General features: G+C 40.0%; 1 protein-coding gene across 11 annotated transcripts in view; it reads right to left on the bottom strand.

Moving 5' to 3' along the window:
* The window catches only part of LOC116046942 (teneurin-3), a 293,082-nt gene that overhangs the window by 221,683 nt on the left and 48,899 nt on the right, over positions 1 to 22,500 (bottom strand). Inside the window, exon 1 of one of the 11 annotated variants that reach the window (XM_031295420.2) lies at positions 17,573 to 18,156. The exons of 9 other annotated variants lie outside the window; for them this stretch is intronic. The gene's annotated coding sequence lies outside the window, so the exon portion shown is untranslated. Of the gene's footprint in view, positions 1 to 17,572; positions 18,157 to 22,500 lie in introns of those variants that run through there. One more of the 11 variants, XM_036000175.1, reaches the window with a different exon arrangement.

The following is a 22,500-nucleotide window of genomic DNA, read 5'->3' on the forward strand; positions in this document are numbered from 1 at the left end:
TAACTATATGACACTACGGTTTCAGGGAGTGTCATGCTGAAGATGATGTCACGCAGTGGCGTTGCTATGACGATCCGCTGAGAATCCTGCCTACACTGAGGGGGTTCTATCTGCAGTGGAAAATGAAATAGAGAAAAGGACCTGGTACCAAAAGTGAGTCGAGTCGAGCCTTACCATGCAATGGAAATGAGACACTAAACTGGTGACCTGTGTGAGCTATCTCCCAATAACAGGTGTTTCTTTATAACAGCCCCCTATTCTGTTTAAATAAAGGTAAAATTTACAACCAATCAACAAAATCACTACTGCAGACCTCGTTAATCACTTCTGGGCCATTTAGTTCTTCAGTTTTCTCAGCGCATGACCCAAATACATAGTTTAATGTCTTATTCTTGGACCCTGACTCATAAAAAGCGTTTAAGACTTCTGGCACGCTGAAACAGACTTTACGTCAATGTTGAGCTGCAGTTCATATTTTCAAAACAAGGCTGCAGGCTTTTTCCGATGCTACTACTATGTGTTTAATATTTTGTGAGGAACTTTTAGCCCAACATGAATGTCTGATGCCTCAAGAAAGAATGGATATTAAAGTGCATGATTCAACTCGTGCACAATCGCATGCAAACACTACACAATGCATGGACACACACACAGAAAGAAACAGACAAATACCAGCACACACAGGGGGATACACAAACATCCACCTGATGTTATAAGAAGCCTTTTTCATAATAAATCATATTTATTATGACAGTATGAGCCAGTGAAATAGTGGACCATCAAATAAACAGTAAAGACACTTATGGAAGCTTGTTGGCACCCACACAATAATTCCAATCATGTTTTGTCTTAATCTGTACATACTCATCAGAAGTGACAATCCAACACAATAGGCACTGATTCATATCTAGGAATGCAAGGCTGAAAGTGTTTATTGCCCAGTTCCTTTATATACACGGGGTGAACAAAATAACAGGAACACCTGGCAACAAAATGGGAGTCAATACAAAAGCAAGCTCTGGCCTTCAAAATGGCTCTGACAGCATGTTTTTGGTGTATGTCATGGTGTTTTTGTGTTGATTCCCCCCCATGTGTGTTTGTGTAGGGACTGTGTGGGAGGAAGACACAATGACAAGGTATTCAGAGTAATATGAGTTAGAATAGTAATATTATAGTGAGTTAGAATAGTAACACATTTAATATGTTTCATAATAAATCTACAGCTGTTTGGGGCCCTTTTAGTTAGGCCTCAGGCAGCTGCCTACCTTGACTAAAGGTAAAGTCTGCTTTTGGTATTTTTCCTCGTGAACCATTTATATCATCAGTGTTTCTGACCGTCAGTAGGCGCGACTTGGGTGTGTGACAAAGAAAGTCATGGCAGGTGTGTTGCTCAGGACCGAAGAAAGTGCAGTGTGGAGTAGTTTGGAAGAGCGCTTCTCAAGAAAGCTACAGGCAGCATTACCCCAGGCATCCCAGCAGGCATCAGGCATTGCACAGGTAAAGTAAGGACGAGGACGTAGGCGTGGGCGTAAATTTCATTTAACAGATGGGGGAGGACAATAAAACAAATTTATACATACAAAAATGTACTTGTATAGGATATGTGTAGTTGTGGAACTCCAATAATTAACTTTAAACATCAGATGAAGTGATTCTTTTCTCTAATACAGATGATAGTGAACTGAGAACTGAGCCTCCTAGCAAGCAAGCTAGCCGGTCGGCCACTAGATTAGTGAAGTTTAACAACTTAACGTTTCATTCACATAGTCCTGTTACAGCGTAGAAAAGAACAGTGCTCACACCAGATGAGTGGCACTTTGTTCGGCTCATTTCCTATAACCAGTGTGTAGCACGAAAACACAGTGGGTGGAATTAGCAAGCTAGCTAACAAACTATCCAACAAGCTATCAAACAAGCTAAGTAACTTTATAACTGCTAACATAGCGGACTCGTGGAAAAATGCATATTTTTTTTGTCATGACTAATTTATTAATGACTCAGCATCATCTGTATTAGAGAAAAAATAATCACTTTATCGTTTTTTTAAAGTGAATAAAACAGCGTTGCCAGCCTACTTACTGACTCAATTCAATCTTGCCCACGAGTCTCACTGGACTTGTGCACAGTGTTGCCAACTCTATTCCAATGAAAGTAGCTATACCAGCTACAAAAGTCGCTAAAAGTAGCTAGATGCAACCCGGTCTCACGCCAGTTCGTGAAATGGTCACATTATTTTAATTTATTGATTTGTGTACAAGTCACACTTTAAGGTCATTACTTTAAAATCCGTGCTCACCACACGAAAATAACGACATTAACGTGTTCGGTACACGAATCAATAGATTCAATAACGCGACCATTTCACGAACTGCCATGAGACTGGGCTGCTAGATGACAACATACACTCGTTTGCATATTTGTGACGTCATTACGCAATAATTTGTATAAAGCTTAGTGGTTGTGTCAGGTAGGTAGATAGAAAGAAATAGAAATCTTTAGCCAAATAATCACAAACTCACTACGGGAATTTATATGAAATTATAATTATTAGTTAGGTAGCCTAAGTCGCTAAGTTGGCAACACTGCTTCTGCATTGTGTGGACCAAACCAATGTGAGGCAAGAGAGGGGGGACTCAAAATGTTTCTTAACTAACAGTAAAATGCATTTTTTGACCCGTTTGCATTTGTACGTCCACAATTATTTTAAGTATATATTATTTACAATAGACAGCGTGGTTTTATTGGTATTTTTAGGGGGGGAACAACCCTCAGATGGGGTGGGTCCTGACCCCCCCTCGATTTCCACCTAAGGAGGACGATTGAACACATACACACAAACGGGGATCACATCTTAGAAACTGTGTTATGTGAAAAACAAAACTCTTCACTCAGGATCGCCTCTTTACTTTTCTCTTTCAAGCTACATCCACGTCTTTCAATTTCCCTAAGACGCAACATTTAATTATTGACGGGTCACAGATTTCTTTGTAACACCAGAAAAACCTGTGTTAGTGAGTATCCAGCCAGGATGTATGTAAAATGTCTATTTCATTCATAAAATAACTTTACAATGCGCCATGTGGTTGTACGTCAGTAGTCCACATTAAATTACGTCCCCCTTCCATTTTGTACCCGTTGCTATACAGTGGGCCTGTCAATTAGGGAACATCAAAATAATAATCAGTTAAATTCAGTTTAGAATTCCCCCTGCTCAATCCTTTTTTCAGTAGACCTTAGGCTTCCACACTTGAAAACACACAAAATGAGGAATAAAATCCAATTCAATTCAATGTTATTGTTATGGACACAATGTGCAGGCACATATGTACCGAAATGTAGGCAAAGCATACTTAACCCAAGTGGATCTCTAGAAATTTGTATGGAACAAAAACTAAATCTAGCGGTGCATATCTCCCTGCCAGGCAATAGGATAAGTAGCCTGAATTTAATCTTTATGAATGCAGAGTTGTTTTATGGCGAGCTGTAACTCTGTGGAGCAATTAGCCTGAAGGTAGTGCGCCAGGTTCTGGGTGAGAAAATGGGGGATTTATGACTGTAAGTGCTGAAACAAACATTTAAGAGGACACCTAAGGCAGCTGCTGCCATTCAGAGGCCTCAGTGCAATGGAACAACACCAGTTGGACTCATTCAAAATGTTTTGCTTTTCTTTCAAATTCTGAGCAAAGTGAGCTTTGTGAGACTATCTCCTCTGAGGATAAAAACTAAATCAAGGTTAAAAACAAGTCACAATGATCATGCCCTCTGATAACCGTACAGTTAATAACAAGTGAAGGTTAAGAAGACAGAGGCATGTGCACAAAACTGTAAGTGTGAGTGACCATTACTTTCCAAAACTGCTGTATATGCTATCCATGACTTTAAAAGTCCTGGTTTCTTATGTAGTTGGGTTAATAAACCCCATTTGATATACGCAGACAATTTTAAACACATCACTGATATGAATTAAAACCAGCTTGTCAACGACTTACCACAATAAAACCATTAATCCTCGATATTATTCTGTCCAGAATGTGTTTAGAGCCCACTTTAGTGTTTCCCTGAGCAAACAGTGGAATAGCCAACTACAGCAGCAGGACTCCCTTAAAGCCATGTGCTAAGTCTTGATGTCTATTAGTTTCAAGGAAATTAGATAGTTTGAGTTTCACTAAATGCATAGGAATTAGCCACACCCACCCACACATACCCACACCCACACCCACCCACACACACACACACACACACACAGACAGAAGACAGACTGAGAAGAATGGGTCTACTGTGTAGTGACACAGACCAAAACTATAAGGTCAGTGATGACAAGTGGACATGTGTGTGCCTTGTGTGTGTGTGTGTGTGTGTGTGTGTGTGTGTGTGTGTGTGTGTGTGTGTGTGTGTGTGTGTGTGTGTGTGTGTGAGCGTGTGTGTGTGTGTGTGTGTGTGTGTGTGTGTGTGTGTGTGAGTGTGGTAAAGAGAGAGGAGAAAGCGATCCCCGGGAGAAGTACAGCGCTATTAGCCCAGTGCCTGTTGTAGTGAGCTCTCCTCTGTCTCTGTCTCTATCCACTAGAGAAAATGTAATTATATCCTGAGACTACAGTTAAGCCATACCCACTCTACTGCAGCACATATTCAAATGAAATGCATAAATTAAATAAACCTGTCTGAGAGTGTAATTAAAAAGGGGGGAAAGCTGAGAAATGTGGCTGTCCCAGTGTGTGTATCTGCAGGTGAGGAAGTAAGTAATTCCCAAGCATTGTTCCATTTGATTTTGTTATAAATCTGTATTTCAAAAATGTGAGCGTGTAGGAGTATGGGAGATGGGTATGTGCCAATGTCCTCGAACAAAGACATGTTTAGCGGTTCCATTCCCAAAAGCAAGGCACTAGCACTGCAAAGGTTTTGGGTTCTATTCCCTTTGTGGCTAAAAGGGCAGAGCAAGACATTTTGCAAAGTATAGCTCAGGGCTAGCTCCTGAAATATCCCTCCACAGTCAGGCTGAGCGTTCCCAGACCGAGAGAACAGTACAGTTGGCACAGGGTTGTGAAGCTTCAAACGCTCAATCAAACATGTTGCTGCATACAAATGTATGTACACTTGGTGAGCTTCATATTCTTCATTAACTGACTGTATGAAAATTAGGGATTTTTTGGCAGTGTGCAGGATATTTGTGTAGGCGTTTTATATGCCTGATAAAGTTAATGAATTAAAAAGTTTCTCGGCTACAGCTCTGTGTCTGTCCCTCTGCTTCGGTTTCACTCACCACTGAGTCTGACTCCATGTCCCGCCCACAACACTATCTGACTCTCTGTTACTGGGTAATTACTGGGTATTATGTTGAAAGCTTCTAATTTATTAAATAATTGCTTAAAGCATTTAAACAAAGTGTTGTGTTTGAGTTTGTGGCATTTCAAAATCTTAATTTCACTGTGAATGCATATCTGTTCCAAATATCAGTTTCATTAACTACTAATAATCAGTATCGGTATCGACCTTGAAAAACCAGTATCGGTCGATCCCAAATAAAAATGTTAAAATTGAGAGATTTCCCATGAGGGAACACAACTAATCATTCAATATACTGTATGTCTGATGTCTAAAGAACTAGTTTTCTATCACAAGCCTGTCCACTCTGCACAAGACATAGCATCGGCCGTGCTTGACATCTGAAGTAGTACTCTGCATTTCAGGTCAGCTCTTTTGTTAGTTCTCAGTTTTGATCATTTTTTTTATTCCTGTGGAACGTGTGCAAAAAGTATTTCATATAAAACATTGGAGGTGAAGACAGATTTGATACTATCCCCTGTGAAACAAAAGCCACTTTTACACATGCACCATTTACTCCTAATTTGATAGCGTCTTACCATTAAGTGGTCATAAGTGAATATTAAGCCAATACTGCGATGGCAGTAAATTAGTTACGGCAGTTTGACTGCTCAAGATGTGGTAAAATTGGTGCTAAGCTCCCTACTGGCATACTCTGCATCTCATTAAGCTTTGGCGCTGCAGCAGTACAGTTTGGGTATGTGAATGTTCACATTGCATTAGAATGATGTTAAGTAGTTGCTTGTGTGCACAACACCTTCACCGAGTCAGTTTCTGTATGTGTGCAGTTAATGGATTTAATGTGTGAGATGTAGATGTCATGTGTGCATAAAATAGCTTCTTTCTAGAGCTGCCATTCTGCATTAAAGCTCAATAATCACATCCATCATGGAGAGGGCAAATTGTAGCAATTTATCCCCAAGCCCTGACAGAGCAGGAGCCAATGCAACCTCTACACAATATACAGTTTATGCTACTTTTTTCTCCAAAGAAAAAAATATCCTACACTGAAATCACTATAACTTACTCTTCCAACACATACTGTACAACTTATATGTAGCACCTTCGGGTTGTAAAAGAGTAGCTTACTCCTAGAATGAAGAAGAATGAGTGATAAGATCTGGCAACAGTTGAAATCTGTTTTAAGATAGTAGCTTTGGCAGTGAGGCATGAAATCTAGCAGCAGAAACCAGCTACGCATTAAATCAATTCTAAATTATTTTATTCATGTAAATCCCTCCCCTCCTATCCCTCCCCCCCAAACATGTTGTTATGACATTTCCTCAGGTGGTCAGATATAGCAGTTCTTGATCCAACCAGAAAACAAATCAGTGAAAAGAGAGATAGAGGGAACTGCAGAGAGAAATGAATAACAACGAAGAAGGAATGAGGGAGAAAGGGGGAACAGGAGAGTAATATTGAATCACATCAAGGCACAAAGCAAACACACGCTTGCACAGACAGACATGCACTCAGATACACACTTATTCACAATAATGTGCACATACACAAACGCATGTACATATGTGTTCTTCCACACACAGGCCATGCAGATAAAACAGTGCTGCTGATCAAGCAAAACTGATAAAAGATAAACACACTGTATCTGTCATCGTCTCTTTCCTCACCCTAACCCCTCGGCACTGGCCGGTGGGTGTGTTTTGGTGTGTGTGTTGTGTAAAAATGTGTCTGTGTGTCCAGCTATCACCACCACAATCCGTTTTAAGGTTAAAGAACCACAACACCGCATTAACAAAACCACATATGTCAGCACAGGTCACACGCAAGCGCACGCACGCACACACACACACACCCACACACACACACACACACACACACACACACACACTTCCTGTAAGTTGACCCCATGGCCTGTTGGGATGGCGACCTTGCCTTGCCCCTGACATGACTAAACAAAAGAGATGGAGAGAGGGAGGAGGAGGGGTAAAGGAGGAGGGGGTAACCATAACAAGGACACAGGGTTAAGTGTGTGTGTGTGTGTGTGTGTGTGTGTGTGTGTGTGTGTGTGTGTGTGTGTGTTTATGCAGCTCTTTGTACACAGTTGCTTCCGTAGATTTGTCTTTTTTGTTTACTTCAATCATTTCTCTCTCTCTCTAAGCCTTGGGTTATTTCTCTTTCTCTCTCTCTCTCTCTCTCTCTCTCTCTGTAGTACACCTTCCCTGGATTTGGAGTGATTTCTCAATTTTGATAAACTCAGACAATAATATAACTATTTTGAAAATATATTAATCGGTGTGAGTTATCTTTTATGAAAAAAAACAAGGAATAAAATGGATGAAATAAAATGGAATCCACTGTATTTCTATGGTTGCAGCCCTAGTCTATTGTATATTCTCACACATTTATATATACAGTATTTGATTAAACTACTGCAACACTGTGTTTGTAAGCAACACTAGTTACATAAATAACACAAAATGGCTTTTCCAGGAAAGATGTATTGCGAAGTAGCAGTGTGAACTCTTGAATTAGTCACTGGTGGTAAACGTAGAGCAGGGTAGGTGCTGCTGCTGCTCCATGTGAACCGTTTCATTAATCTGACATTCAGCTGAGATCTAAGCAATCCATTTTCTACCCAAGGGAGGCACTGACTAACTTTATGGAATATGAATAAAATGAAATAACATTGGTCAAAGTCTTCAATTCAAACAGGAATGAATGCTATTCATTTCATTGCTATGAGTTGCTCAGTGGTGCATAAATCCTAAAAAGTTAAACTTCTGTATATAAAATCACCCAGATCCTTTTACCTTTCACACATATGGCGAGGCAGATTAAACTCAAACTGTCCCACCTTGAACTGGCTGTGTGAAAGCGGCTACAATAAGTCGCCTTGGTCATCTGACCTACCTACGAGAAAAAAATGGAGAGAGGACTTGCACGCAAATATGTCCAAATATGTATATGGGAACACAAAACAGGAGAATAATAAAACGATACAACTGTGTTTCTATTTATTAAAAATGTATTTATATAAACGATACAAATGAGCAGATTAGTCGTCAGTTGCTTGATATGTTTGGCTTCATTATAAAACAAACAGGGGGAATGGCTCCCTGCAGGATGCTTAACAGCAGAGCAGATGAAACACATCGCTGCAGTCCAACAATAGAAATAGAAACACACACAGACAAGCAGCAGGCACAGGCAAACCCCCCCCCCCCCACACACACACACACACTCTCACACACATACACACTCACATACACCACTACTTCCAGGTGCTCATGGTTCATTTTACCGTCACATCGTCTTTCTTCATTTCTTACAGCTAGATAAGACTTGAAAGGAGCCTGCTAGTGATACAAGGGTCCTGTGTGTGTGTGTGTGTGTGTGTGTGTGTGTGTGTGTGTGTGTGTGTATTGTATACGTCTTGTGCTACTCTGTTACCAGTTTGTTTTCCCAATTTTCTGCCTTTTTTTCTCCTCAACTGTCATGACTCTCTCTAATCTATGTAATATATTAATGTCTCACATTTAAGTATTTCTAAAATCAGTGCCATCAAGTTATTTTTCATGATGTAACTAAAAGGAAACAATGTGATGGTGTAATGCATTAATTATTAAAATGGGACTGTAGCTGAGTGGTGATATTTGTGTTTATTGGATGACTGTTCTTCAGCAGCATTTTGTCCTGTCGTGCCTCATGATGGCTACAACAGGGCTGTCATGACGTAAAACAGCCCTCGCAATTGCAGCTGACAGTGATCCAGTGTGCAGTGCACCTCTTTGGAAAAAAAGGCTGTATTATCACTGACACGGTCAACGTTTGTCTAAGGAGGTGCACAATTTATACCGTGGTCACACAGGAATTCTCCATGCAAATTAAATCCTGGACACTATTCAAGGAAAAAGGGGATTACACGTGGGAAGAAATGAAGGAAATAGGGAGAGTAGCGGAGTAAGGGGGAAGAGGATAGGGGGAAGAGAGAGGGAGGGAGGACAGCAGAGAGCGAGAAACAGGATGAAGAGGAGGTGTGTTTGCAAACCATCTGGACTCAGTCTATGATAAGAAACACTTAGTCAGTGAGCACCTCATCACTCAGCCCGCTCCCTCTCTTTATTCTCTCTCGGCCTTGTGTAAACTAGCCTACATCTTCCGGCTTCTTTTTTCTTTCTCCCCTTCCTGATATCATGATGCTCTACAGGAAGTGATAAAGTGGAAATGAGTGATAAGAATGATAATAAAAGGACTTAATGTGTGGAGAAAAAGAAAGGCCAAGAGCTCTAGAGAAACTCAAAGGTTGCTGTTTACCTTCATGTCACATCTGTCTAAAGTGGGCAAACATATTCATCAATTAGGTAGCAAATTAACTGACAATTTTTTTTCTCACAAATGTACACCTACAACTCATTCATTACACATTCAAGAAACGCATTACTTTTATATATGGTTTCTGATGTATTGTGAAGCTCTAAACGGACTGGGTCATTGGACAGTAGGGGTGGGAAAGAAAATGGATACAGGATAGCATCGCCATATTTTTTTTCGTGGCAATGCTGTATGAATACACGGATGCCAAGTATCGATCTTTTATTATATAAATTGCACATGAGAATTGAACTTTTTGGCTAACTTTTTTTAATTAATTAAAACTATTAAATAAAATTGAAGTGAGATGAACAAAAAGAAATTGATCTTTTTAGATGAAACAAATGTTGACCAAGTTTTTTTTTTGGGGGGGGGGACATAATTTGAAGTTGGAAAAAAAATGGGGTCGTATCATGGGGCCTCTGGTGATTCCCACCCCTATTGGACAGAATACAAGATTCAATTTAAATAAATTATTAATATTATTATTATGATTCTTATTAAATTGAAAAGATCAGTTGTTTTAATATGTCTACTACTACAGCTGCTTTGCAACAAAAAAATATTTCAATCACAAAAAAGGATGGGTGAGTGGGATCAATGCAAAGCAGTTACAAAGCGCTGATGCAATTTATGGATACATCAATGAGTAAACTGACAGAAAATTAATTAGCAACAATTTTATGAAGCAGTTATGCATTTAATTGAAGTTGTGTAAATGTTAATTGTATATTGTTCGCTAAAAAAAAAGAAATATCATTAAGCACATCTTCATACTTCTACATGTTTAATTTGTTAATTTTCCACTATGCTTTCATGAAACATACATGTGACATCATACTCTCCAAGTGCATTCTACTACTATTGCAACTACTTCTGCAGCACAAGAAAATGTGAATATACTGTCAAATGAGGAAACATTTACTGTGTATATTTTTGGATCAAAAATATGTATAATTTTTTTCTGCAGCACAAGAGGCCTGAATAGTTCTCTCACTGTGTGTGTAAAATACTTCAGATGACATTCCTGTTATGGTGCGGACATACACCACCTCTCAAAGTATGACTGATAATAATGTGGACGCTTTGACTGCTTCTTTTGATTTGTCTCCACTACTGAAATGAGAGGCAGAATGTTCATTTTTTCCAATTTGTCCTTTTGAATTAGTGATGAGAAGGAATGGTGCTGTGCTCTCTCACAGGAGCTGTCTGAAAAACACAGATACTCAGTACATAGATACACGTACACACACACAAACAAAAATATGCACAAACACTTTCAGGGACGTGTGAGGTACATCACACACAGGTGCACACACACAGACACACACTTTCACACAACAGTCCAAAGGCACACATACACCCCACCTTATACACATTACAGCTACGCTCTTATGATGAATGAACTATAAATGCCCTTGTATGTAATGAAAATAATAAAAAAGGGAAATATGGCCAAAATAATAAAACTGAGCTTGTGCCGCCACGGGTCAGTGTTGTGTTTAAACTATCGTAAATCCTTGTGTTCAAATATGCATAGCAAAAGAATAATGTTACAGCATAATACTGTGCATGCGTGTGTGTGTGTGTGTGTGTGTGTGTGTGTGTGTGTGTGTGTGTGTGTGTGTGTGAGTGTGTGTGCATGTTTGTGTGTGTGCGTGTGTGTGTGTGTGTGTGTGGTTCAGGGCATTTTAGGAATAACTGAAACTTTTTATTTTCTGAGTAATAGCAGTCCATCAGGAAAATTACTACAGACGCACACACGCACACACGTGCACACACACACACACACACACACACACACATAACTGTACTTGCAAGAGCAAGCCACTGACTCACATTCATTCCTTAACTCCTGTTTCAAAGTGATGTCCTTCCTCTGATGACTTTCATCATCTTTCTAGCTTTAAAACATAAACACACACCCACACACACACACACACACACACACACACACACACACACACACACACACACACACACACACACACACACACACAGAGGCCCCTATATCACAGACACCCAATCTATCTCACACATCACTCTCAAAGGCCTTGTTGCTAGGAGATAGTGCTCTATTTGTGGAGAGAGAGCGAGGCGAGGGGGGGGGTATGAGTGTGTGTGTGCAAGAGAGTGATAGAGATAAACGAAAGAAAAGTGCAGGAATGAGAAATTGAGGAGATAGAAGAGTCAAGTTCCTTAAAGCAGGATGAATCTCTCAAGACATACTTATCTCCTCTCTCTCTCTCTCTCTCTCTCTCTCACACACACACACACACACACACACACACACACACACACACACACACACACACACACTGGCAGCTTGTTTCTCAAACTTGCACAGAAACACTAGGACAATGTGTGTGTTCCTGCATCCCACGCATGGTTGCTCATGTGAATGTGTACATATCCGTGCAGCAACATACATGCCAGTGTGTGTGTGTGTGTGTGTGTGTGTGTGTCTGTGTGTGTGTGTGTGTGTGTGTGTGTGTGTGTGTGAGTGTTCCTCTAACTGCAGCAGTGCTGGGATCCAGCAGGCCATATAATGGTTGGCTGGTCACATTGTCTGCCCCAGTGGTCAGTCCTTCACAAATACACTGTCGGCTATAATCTGCAGATACATCCATAATAATCTGATAAAACCTGCAGCTAAAGAAAATCACACACCATCACATCCACACAGTGACACTTACACAAACACACTTGCACTGCTTGCGCATTGTTGAATAACACACATTTCAAAAGACAAAAATCCCATAATAACTCCAATCAAAAGTGACATCAAGCTGCAGAAGCACTTGGGTCTAGTTTCCATTAGTGGTTACATACCAAACTGCAAATGTGATGCAACGTGCATCGTTTATTGTGGCTTTAAAATCCGAACCCATCTTTGTTCCTGCATTTCCTTCTCTAAAGGGCATTTCAGACCAAAGGCAACAGCACCGCTGCGCTTTGAAAGCTACTGTTTCCAAAGGCTTACACCGTGCCACGACGACAAGCTCGCACTGCCAGATGCTGTAGATGAGCGTTGAACCCAGAGGCCAGCTCTGGTCTAAAAGGCCTATAAGGTGCACCCTCAGACTGATACTGACACTGTTGGCTTTACTAAAAATATGGCCAAAATGTGGTCCCTTCAAGCAACATATAAGATTAACAGAATAAAGTTAACTTTCTGTGCATGTATGAAACATACATGCACAGAAAGTTAACTTTATTCATTCAAAATTGGCTAGTAATTGCCATTTAAAGGAAATTGTCTATTATTTCTGATGTACTAGAGCAGGGGTCTTCAACATTTTTTAAGCCAATGACCCCTTAACTGAAAGAGTGACAGAGCAGGGACCCCTACTACATATATTGTATAATATGAAGTTGCATATTAAACTAGGCCTACAATAACTTGCAGGGCGACCAAATGCCTTTATACATACCTTTTTGTGCATAAAATACTAAGCTATTAAAATAGCCTACTAATTGTTGGCACGATTTTATAAATAATGTTCAAAATACATTGTGTCACATTGAATCCATCTGTGGATGGCTACCTCAGTGACTACCTCACCTATAGGCCAGTAAGCCCATCATCAGTGGGGAATTTATATTTGCTAATATGTTGGATTCATGTTAAGACTTTTTTATTTTTGAAAAAACTTTCAAAAATTAACAATAATTTGGAGGCCCCCCCGCAATGACTCTGAGGACCCCTTAAGGTTCCCGGACCCCCCTGTTGAAGATCCGTGTACTAGAGGAACATCCGCATCAACTGTACCCAATTGATCCCAATACTGAAATGTATCAGCAGTTACTGCCAAACAATTATTACTACCTCGCCATGTTGAAGCATCACAAGCAAACTCACTGCCAATGGAGCTTTTTCATTTTGACTTGTCGTAGTAGGAAAAGCACAGCTGAAATTGATAACCTTAACGATGGCTCAATTCCATCAAGTGTCCCAGTAAGCTGTTTCAGTGAGTCAGCATGCACAATACCAGGACCTCTCCTAAGAGGAATGCAGCCATCATTAATGGTTTTGAATACAACTGTGCTTTTCCTACTATGACATGTCAACATGTCTGCCGTGAAAAAGGTCTATTCAGCTGCTCAGTTCAGTCCATTACTAAGAAAATAAAGTTTGAAAAAGTAAAAATAGTTCACGGCTCCACATCCATTCCAATGAAACTTCTTTGTTTTGTACAGTATAATTAGACGATATTACTCAGTTGTTGTAATAGCATGTCATTAAACATACCGCATTCAAATCCCTTTCTTTTCCCTTTTCTGTCAAGCTGTGACTATAATAATTACTGTAGTTTTATTATTTGCCAATGAGGCCTCATGTCGTATGAACACCAAAACATTGAAGGTGCTCCTTAATTATACAGTCACAACTTCATTAATGTGCTGCTGTATCCTAACTTTACCAAATTGTACTTTTTTGGTGTTCCATTCCACCAGTGGAATGTGGCAGCTGTCTGTGCTGCTTGACTGACTGCATTTTCTCTCACAGCGGTTGGTCTGAAACTCACAGTCCGCCTAATCCACTAAAACATTCCTGAGAAGCAGAAAAAGCCCAAATATGTGCACGTAAAAATCACCTTGACAAACGCGTCAAATATATCCAGGGAAATGTAATTATTTACATGCACAAGGACATGTGAAAAAAGGCTCTGCCACTTTCTTACGGTTATTCACACACACACACACACACACACACACACACACACACACACACACACACACACACACACATACACCACTACAAATCATCATCTTTTTAAATCTTTTACATCTACCACTGGAAAATAATTCTCCTATTCTTTGTGACATCTTCACAGCATCGGCACCTGTCTTTCGCTTTCTGCTCAGACACATTTCAGTAACTATTTCAAACCATCCGATATGAAAAGGATATATAATTTGATAGCCCCTTTATTCTCGCTCTGACATCTTATCCTTCGTAATAGGCCCGCTGGAATCTTAATCAGTTACACATGTTCTTCTCTCTACCATCGTCTCTGCCCTCTTTTCTTTACGATCTGTCCATCCACAGTCGTTTTTGAGAATTTTTTCCACTCGCTGTGACAGTTTAATTCCTTTAATCCATCACCTACTTCCTCTTCTGTTTCGTAACTCAGATGTACAAGTTTAGAAGCGTCTCAAAATTTATGTTTCTAATTGAAAAGGTAACGGGGGTGAGGGGGGCGGCAGTAAGAGGAGAAGACTGAAAGAGAGAGAAAGACACACACACACACACACACACACACACACACAGAAAGTAATGGAATGCAAATCTCTGTGTCTGGAAGCGATTAGGCAAAGAGCTAAAGCCCGTCTTCTCTTTCTGTGTCTGAGCAGTCCAGCCACCCTAACCCTCACCTCACCACACACACACACACACACACACACACACACACACACACACAACACACACACACATACACACACAATCAACATGTCGTTCACAATACACACTGCTAAAAGCAGAAGCGTTAAATTGTCAGAAAGCCACATTCGATGGGCTGATGCTCTCCGAGGTTACCCCTCCTTTTACTGGGTTGAATACAGCTTACTTCTGGCAAGGTGACAGACAGCAAGGTATAAACATTTTCCCATTTTAAGTTCATCATTCTCTCCGTTTATTTAGTTGTAAAAAAAAAAAAATTAAATTACATTTAATCGGACAGAAGGACAGATGTTTTTCATTAAACCTTAGATACCAGGAGTTGTGTTTACGTTTGGGCTGTAGATCATGTGTAAAAATAAAAAATAAATAAAAAATAGACTAATGTACACTGAAAAAAATACACATGGTATTTTCGAATAGAATATATAAATATCAAGAAATAGAAGACAAATATGCTAAATTGCTGGTTTCGAGAGACCCTCTTCGATTGAAGACTGATAAGGACTGTCTACTGAGTGGGACTAATAAATAAAGTTAGAATACAATGTTACATGTCACCAGTTCATGTACACAACCCAGCTGTTGAGCACCAAAGCACGTTGGCCGACCTGTCTTGATCTTTCGCTAAGATAAAAGGAACACAACAGTGCAGTGAATTTACGTAAAAACAGTGATCATTTCAAAGTAATCTGACTCACTTTATCCTTCTTTGGCTTACAGAACATAACTCCAACACTGAATGAATGTTTGTCAGGGATGCACTCATCTGGAGTTTTTATTCCCGACACCGATACAGATTACCTGGGTTTTGGGTTGGGTGTTTAATTAATAAGCAGCTGTATGCCTCACTGTGTGGACATTCTTTAATTTGTAAGTCAACACTAGGCTTGACTTAAACATTGCTTTGTAAAACAAAATGTAACAAATAAATACATAGATATAAATGTACTAAATTGTTATTCATCATTACAATAATAAATCGAATAATAATAATTTGAATTGGATAGATGGCCCCATTGTTACCGATACCCTATCCAGCTATTTGAGTCAGTATCGGCCTGATACACGATTTCTGTATTGGATACGATATGTGTATAGTATAAATTCAAACTACACATCATGGTACATAGCATCAACTTAAAGTTGAATTTTAAAAGATAAAATAAGAACAAATGAAAACTTTAAAAAAAAAAACATAGTTAACATAAGTGCTGGCTGCTTGTTGTCTAAGTTCACAGTCCATCTTTGAAGGAGGACGAGAAACTTGTGGGTGTAAATTCAACATGTCCATCCTTAACATCAAGTTTCAAACTAATGTAAGTTGTCACAGGGCCTTTTAAAGAAAAATATGCCACTAACTAACGGCTGATAGCTGTCGACCTGATGTAGATCATTGCTTGGGCAGAATTCTTCACCACCACATCATGAACTGTGAGAGCAGGACTAACAGCAGGGCTGTGTTCCGTCGTCAGACACAGGAAACATTTCTACTCTGCATGAGGAGGAACTAAATCCAAAAAAACACTAGTCCCCAGGAGACATTTAGGGGCCCGAAATGTCTTTGGTTTCTTTGCCAACAACTTTGAGTGACAGCAGTTTGTCCTGCATGTTTCCCATTATGTCCTCCACATTGATTGGTACCCTAATTAAGGTAATATTCCCCATCTCCATTCCCTTTGAATATTGCCCCTATGTACGTAACAGCCTCAAAATCATAACCAGACCTTGAGGCTAATGCTTACTATATGATTAACCACTGAAATATTTATTAATGTGTGTGTGTCACTGTGTGTGTGTGTGTGTGTGTGTGTGTGTGTGTGTGTGTGTCGTGAGAGGATTGTAGCACAGAGATAAAAGAAAGTAGTCAGTAATTGACTGGCAGCCTTAATAGTAAGTAAGTAATAGTCAGTGACTGAGTTAGTGCAAAAAAAAGAATAAAAAAAAATAAAATGACTGCTGAGTGTCGGCTTACTGACTAACTTGCCGCTTGATTTAACCTTGTAGACTTTAGTTTAGAAAGTGTGACCAGAGCCAAGACTCAGAGAAATAAGGGGAATAGGGCCAAAAGAGAGAGCGCAAAGGCAGTGGGTGAAGAAATAATATAAGAGGGTGAAAATAAAAGAATGAGAGAAAGATGAGATTGAGAAAATAAGAGAAAAATGAAAGAGAAGAAAGGGAAAATGCGTGGCTCAGATGGAAAGACAGGTTTTCCCTCTGCTTCTACTTTCTTACCAAATCAAATAATGAGGCCCCAGTTTGGCACTATTTTAACACACACACACACACACACACACACACACACACACACACACACATACTGATTGACTGAGAGTTTACATTCAGTCAGTGAATTCACACAATGAGAGGCAATTGACTAGAGACCAAGCCATTTCCCAAAGCATGCAGACACACATACTGACACAGTCTCACACACATGCACGCGCACACACGCGCGCGTGACACAATGTGTAGCTTGAAGAAAAGAAGAAAAAAAAAATTAATTCGGTGGTCTACCTTGTCTGTGTGCGTACTCCAGTGTCGCCCGCTTTAAAGGGTTAACGCTCCCAAAAAACACATAGGATCCTTTCAGGCACGCATGAACACCGCGAGTCGTCCTGCTGCTGAGGGGAAAATAGGAATTACCCCTCCGTCTGTCTTCCCCCGCTTTTCTCCTCTCTCTTCTTTAGAAAAGACGTGAAAAGCACAAGCCCTGTTTTCTGAGGTTGGTTCTGGCTTCTGTCTTTCTGTATGTGCGGTGGGACTGCCTCAGTCTTTTCTCTCACTTCTTGTTTTCATCCAGCCTCTGCGCTCCAAGTGAGGGATGGAGAATGAAAAAAAAAAACACAAAGCCCCTGCTTTCTCTCTTCTTTTCCCTTTCTTTTTTCTCTTCTCTGTCAGTTAAAGGAAATGCAGAATTCTCTTCCTTTATTCTCTACTCCGGTTTCTTTCCCTCTGTCTGCCGCTGCTCCCGTGTGTGTGTGTGTGCGTGTGTGAGCGTAAGTGTGTGAGAGCGCCGTCTTCTCCTCTGCCTCTGCCACCGCTGCTGTGAGTGTGCCTGTCCGCGTTGCTCCCTCTCTCTCTCTCCCCCTCTTTGCTTCTGTAAGTTTGGAGCTCTCCTTGCTGGCTGAGCGAGGAGGGAGGCGGAGCCACGAGGACAGACGGAGCCGAGGGAAGAATGAGATTGGCTGACACAGAGGGTGAGAGAGGGGGAGAGGAGTGGAGGGAGAGGGAGAGGGAGAGGGAGAGGCGGGATTTCTGCATTTTGGAGGCTGGAGGTGTGGATGTGTGGAGAGAGAGGAGGAGGGCCTTCTCTCTCTCTCTCTCTCTCTCTCTCTCTCTCTCTCTCTCTCTCTCTCTCTCACACACACACACACACACACACACACACACACACACACACACACACACACTCCCTCTCTCTCTGCATTCTTTTTGCTCTGATCGCCCGATTTCCCCACCACATATGTATTCATAGCACAGAAACTACACCTCTCAGCCGCTCACACATGATCTCTCTCTTTCTTTCACTCTCGTACACTCACACACATATGCACACCCACAGTGTGTGTGTGTGTGTGTGTGTGTGTGTGTGTGTGTGTGTGTGTGTGTGTGTGTGTGTGCACGCTCGCGTAGTTTGGGTTTGAGGCAGCTGTATAAACCAAAGGTATTGAGAGAGAAAGGGGGGTGAGTAGGCTTAACTAAAAGGGACTCGGCAGCAGAGGGACTTAGATTAGACAAACACATGCATGCGGGCAGGCATACACAAGCATGGTGTGTTACACACACACACACACACACACACACACATACACGGAGGTCCACAATTTCTGTCACATTATTCTTGAAATGTAGCCTATCGTATCGTATGTAATTTTGACAATTAGAGCTAAATGAATACAAATAATGAATCTAAAAGAACAAGTTTAGTCAAATGTGTGTGTGTTTAAAGAACGCTGCAGCTGCGTATATTTCTGTGAGAAATGTACAGTAAATACATTTAACATGAATTATTTTGCAGGACAATAAAAAATATTCTCTGATATCTTTATTATTCACTGTAGATTATTCAGATACATTAGAGTACAAATGTCATCATTATATTATTATTATTATTATTATTATTATTATTATTATTATTATTAGAATAACTAAACTGATATCAAATCTGCTTAAAATTATATTTAAATCATTTCTGTTATTTTAAATATTATATATATAATATATATTTCTTCCATTAGGTTTTTTTTTTTACTTTGGTATTTCTACGGTAAAATTTATTTCTCTGTTGTTCAACATAGTATTTATTTATTTAGTAATACAAAGTGTTAGATAAGGTGTACATTTAACAGGTTTTTAAGTATAAATGCTAAGAAATAAATATACTTTTGCTGTAAATACATGAATAATAAACCAAAACAGTAGAGAGCATTCTGTCCAGTTATTTAACATGGCTATCTTCATTTAAACACATTTATATTAATGATAACGTAAAACATAACCTTTATAATAGGGCCTACATAAATCACACTCCTTACAATTTACACACACACACACACACACACACACACACACACACACACGCACACACAGTTTGTGCATGACTGTTAGTCTTTCTAGAAATATCTACGTAACAAGGGATTGAGGATATCACTTGGAAGGAAATTGACATTCATTCCATTATTTCACACATGGGCAGCTTTCACTGTGCTAGCACACACAAGCACGGACACACACAAACCTCAACTACTTCCTCTAATATTTTATAGAACACTTAACTGTCCTCTGTTCCTGTTCTCCAAAGAGAGGATCGACAGAACAACATGAACTCCGTTTGGCTGACTTTACTGCACAAGAGATGGAGCATAATGCCACCAGAGGATAGGGGATGATCACACAGAGAGCATCGATACAGACAGATCCACTTCAGCAACGCTGAAGGTAGGCTGAGTTTAGTAAAAATGAGTGTGGTGTTCTCTGGACCAGCTGTGACTTTGACTCCATGTCTAGCCCCCAAAAAGTTAAGAATATCTTACCTTTTTGGGGTTGGGTAAAAAAAGAAAGAGCACATACGTCTTTGCAGGCACCTATTGGAGCAGAACAATGAAGAGGGAAACAGGGGAGATTCATTCAGTCCAAAACTGGCATCAAGATGAGTGCTGCAACGTCCATTGCAGCTTTGGTTTATACAGTAACAGTATGATCCCTTTGGTAGAGCATGTAATAGGACCACGGCATGGTTCATGCTTTACCATGAAATTCAAGAACCATGTGCTTTTCATACTGACTGCACACTGCACTCCAGTGTTTCTGTGGCACTGTAGAATGTAGTTTTAGGTTGGGTGGTTTGACACAATCTACATTTCAGAATTGAGGTGGCCAACCTTGGTCACAACACCGATGGAATCAGTCACTTGTTGCAATTGTGGACGTTATAGACTTGGCGACCCTGTGACTCTTACGGAATTAGTTATACATCAATTAGGTGTTCCCTTTAGTTAATTTAAAATTAAAATTATCCTCAAGGTTTGTGTGAGAAAATATAAATATAGAAATTTTTAAAAGGAGGAAAAAATATTTTTTTAAAAACGTCTACACCTTATAGCTATAGTGCGTAGTTTCTGTCTCCCCCATGAGGAATTCTAAGTAATGACAACAACACTGACAACCCCCCCCCCCCACACACACACACACACAGTTGCTAGTAGCCAAGGAGGACACGGAGGATTAAAAAAACATGATGGTCTCTTCAGAAGAGGTCATTATTTTCACTCGAGTTTCTGCGCGTGAAAGTTGCCGGTTGACCCAATCTTCTGAACATAGTCACACTGAGAAATCCAGAGAGAGTTGTGTGGAGCTGATAGTCTTAATTGGCTTTGTAGCAACCCATTTGGCAATGACTTGAATGTAACGGACATTCATTAATATCAAAAAGTTACGTACTAAAGCTTTAAGACTCTGAGTAGTTCATTTCCCTTGGCATCGGTTGACTGACAACTGAGAGTGGGCACTTCTAACAGAAGTGCTGTCAACTTCTGTTGTACGGTACTGACTGCAGAAACAAATCCACACAGCATTAGTTATTAAATATTAGCAAGTTAAGTTATGTGTCCCTTTATGAAAACCCATCATGCTGTTAAGGTTTATAGAAAGGAGGTTACGTTAGCTATCTTTCGTTAATTGGTCCAACTGGTTGAGAGAATATTCTGTGTGCTGAGGTAACAAATAGGGTTAGGTTGGAACTTGAGTGACTGTTTGTAGTGGCTGCTCACACAGATATTGCACTAAATGCCTGTCACAGTAGGTAGCAAAGGTTCATGCCCCCTGTAGAGTAATCATTTTGACCACAAATCAAAACACATGTATATATGTACTGTATATATAGAGTACACTGGTTTCTTATTTCAGTAGACTTTACGAATTCATGCCGCAAATGATAGTCAAAAATCATCAGATCAGGAAAGGACCTGATATTGACAAGGGGACAAAGTAGGAAAAAGAAAGCATGAGCTAAATGTTTAACAGTATAGAAAAATACATGCATGAGATAAAAGGAAAGGACAGCAGAAATGCATGCTTTATTTCCTGTCATACATTTACGCCAGTCTGTCATATAAGCTCATTTGATTCTGAAATTTAAAGATAAATAATCTTGTCCCCAAATAACTAATTTAGTCATGACACACAGCCGCACACAGCCAAAATATTTTATTAACCTAGATACATCATCATCATCAACCCACATACACACACAAGCTAATGATATAAGCATCATCTCTCATAGAGGTTAATGGAGTATGGATTTTGGCATAGAGGCCACTGACAAGGAGATGAGCATATTAAATAGAGTTATCCTTAATCCAGAATGCACCTGCTTTATTACATATTTCCCTGACATATACCATTGCTATGCATCTATCTGTGTACCTATGTATGTATGTACAGTATGTATGTATCTATCCATCTCTCTATCCATTACTCCATTTCTTTAGCTATCTAGCAGTCTGTCTATATTGTAAATGCTTCCATGCGTCTTTCACTGGCCAGGGGTCACGCTCAGGATCCAACTATTGGGTACCCTGCTACTGCACGCTGGGAAAAATATGGCTTCATGGCAATTAATAGTAACTTGTGAAAATGAGCAAGAAAGAAAGGCTTACTTTTAAATGTAGCTTCCTCAACACTGATCTTGATACTCATAGCATCCTGCATGCTAGGCAGGAATTATACCACAGCAATACTGGGGAGGACAGGTCTAAAGGGCCGTCCACACCAAAAACAATATCTATAATGATAACTATAACAAATATAGTTTTCAAAATTGTTCTAACCCTAGTGGATGGCGGAGTCCACACCCCAACTATTAACGACAGTGGCAAACGAAAACAAAACACCGACAGCCAATCAAAATCCATCCGAATTTACAAAATGGCATGCATGGCAGA

Source organism: Sander lucioperca, chromosome 4, assembly GCF_008315115.2.
Source record: "Sander lucioperca isolate FBNREF2018 chromosome 4, SLUC_FBN_1.2, whole genome shotgun sequence".
Taxonomy (NCBI): Eukaryota; Metazoa; Chordata; class Actinopteri; order Perciformes; family Percidae; genus Sander; species Sander lucioperca.